The sequence below is a fragment of the Mus caroli genome, chromosome X (assembly GCF_900094665.2).
Source record: "Mus caroli chromosome X, CAROLI_EIJ_v1.1, whole genome shotgun sequence".
Taxonomy (NCBI): Eukaryota; Metazoa; Chordata; class Mammalia; order Rodentia; family Muridae; genus Mus; species Mus caroli.
Window position 1 is genome coordinate 73,114,234 of NC_034589.1, and position 2,442 is coordinate 73,116,675.

The window sequence follows — 2,442 nt, forward strand, 5'->3', positions numbered from 1 at the left end:
CTGCCTCCCGAGTGCTGGGATTAAAGGCGTGCGCCACCACGCCGGGCTAGAATAATAATCTTGAAATGGGAAATTTAATTCATAAATATGTATAGAAAAACCTATCATTCAATATATAGTTATCAAGAAGACAAAGACACCTGAAATCATGGAGCTCATGCTGTAATTGAAACTCTCACAATAATCATAAGTATAATAAATGAATAATAAATAATGAATACATAAATGTAACTGAATCTCCCACAATAAATCATAAATATAACATAATGACCTAAAAACCTAAGTTGGCTGAGAAGCTCTGGAATAACAACACAGAAAATGATCTTCTGTAAAGCAAAGCAAAGACTTGGAAATCCAAGGCCCCCCAAATACATGATTCTTTTTTTTTAATTGGATATTTTCTTTATTTACATTTCAAATGTTATACCATTTACATGATTCTTAAGTGGGTACTATAAGTTATATAACTACAGCTTTCACGAATGCAGAAAATGAAAGCTAAGTTATGTACGATAATTCAAGAAAAAAGTGGACTCTAGGAAGTTGAAAGATACATAAATAATTACATTAAAACAAATTAAATAATTATGCTTATTAGTAATAAATCGATAACTAAAATATGTATAGCTGATAAAGGTAAGAAAGCTACAACTTAAGTTCCCTGATGGTAGAGTTGTAATACAGAAGAATATATCTGAAAGACAATTCTACATTTAGAGAAAAATTAAGATTTCAGATGTCTTTTTAAAAATGGTTTATTGACTCTTTATGAGTTTCACATCATGTAACTCAGTCCCGTTCATCTCCCTGTCCCCCTCATATCTGCTTTGTGTTTTGCAATCTCCTACCTCCACTAAAACACACACACATAGATAGCCAAACAAAGCCTAGAAAAACATCTCATTGTGTAAGCTGTAGTATTTCACAGTGTGTCCCCCAGTATACCCCTTTATCCACACATCTTAATTTGCAAATGCTCATTGCAATGGGTCATTGGTCTGGTTTGAGGTATCTGGCTTCTGTAGCACCATCAATATTGGATTCTTATGTGGTTAACCTCCTAGTGGTTATTCTGTTCTTGCGCTGTGTCATGTAGATCCTGAAGCTTTGGATCAGCAGGACTGACCCTTTCATGCATTCGGTGTAGATGATATAGATTTTGGCTTGGGCCATCTCAGAGCCTTGGATTTCAGCAGGATAGCGCTCCCTTATCTGCCCCACCAGGGCGAGCTCTCCAGCACTGCTCCTGCTAGGCCACTCAATGCTGCCATTGACAGGAGGCAGGGCCAGCACATCTGCTCTCATGTCCTCAGAGTTGGCCAGCTCACCTGAACCCAAGCCTTCGGAGCCAGCTCCACTGCGCTGCCAAATCAAGGCACAAGGTCCATTCTCCCAAGGGCTGCAGCCTTTGAGGGCCTGGATCAGCTCACACACCCTCGAAGCTGGCTCACCTGTGCCTTGGCCATCAGGGTCAGCTCTATTATGTTGCCCAGGTGAGGCACAGGGCCTGCTCTCCTGAGTGCTACAGCCAGTGAGGGGTCAGAGCCAGCTCACCCGCTCCCATGACCCCAGGGTCAGCTTACCCAACTAACTTCAGATGTCTTTAGTCTGAAAATTCCAATTCAGGAAATATGAAAAAAAGTATAAAAATAGAAAATAATCTTATAATAAATAAATTTTTGCTTTGTTTTGACAGGGTTTCTCTGTGTAGCCCTGTCCTGGAACTTGCTCTGTAGAACAAGTTGGCCTCAAACTCAGAGATCTACTTACCTCTGCCTCTGCCTCCCAAGTGCATATACTACTACTACCACCTAGCTAAAAATTAAATATTCTTTTTTTTTTTTCATCAGGAGAGAATTTTATCTTAAAAGTGTCACCTTAAACTGCAACAATGTCTGTTAAATATCACAATTAAACATGCCAAAGGAGAAGCCATGTTGTCAGATGCCCACCTACCCCCCCATACACCTCAACCTCAAACTCACCCTTGCTCACTGTCTATATCTCTTTTTTCTCTCTTTCTCTCTCTCTTTCTTTCTTTCTTTCTTTCTTTCTTTCTTTCTTTCTTTCTTTCTTTCTTTCTTTCTTTCTTTTATTAAGCAAGAGGAAGTACACAGATACATGTTGGTAAATGCTGTCTGTATTCACATAGAGACACAGTGTAATCTCTGAGCCTAATATACAGAGAAAAGAAAAGAGCTAGAATTCTATGCACTACTTACTGCATTACTACTAGCATGCTCTAGCCTCCAGCAGAGTCAAGGGAACGGGGGGGGGGTGTTCCCACAGAGCATGGTGGTAGTGTTGAATCCACAAGTTTTTGAGACAAGAAAGGATAAAAATGTATTTAGATGGGCTGGTGAGATGGCTCAGTGGGTAAGAGCACCCGACTGCTCTTCCGAAGGTCCAGAGTTCAAATCCCAGCAACCACATGGTGGCTCA

At 40.2% G+C, this 2,442-nt stretch overlaps 1 pseudogene; it reads right to left on the bottom strand.

The window, feature by feature from the left end:
- Nucleotides 1-1,044: 1,044 nt before the first annotated feature.
- The window catches only part of LOC110286253, a 2,980-nt pseudogene continuing 1,582 nt past the window's right edge, over nt 1,045-2,442 (bottom strand).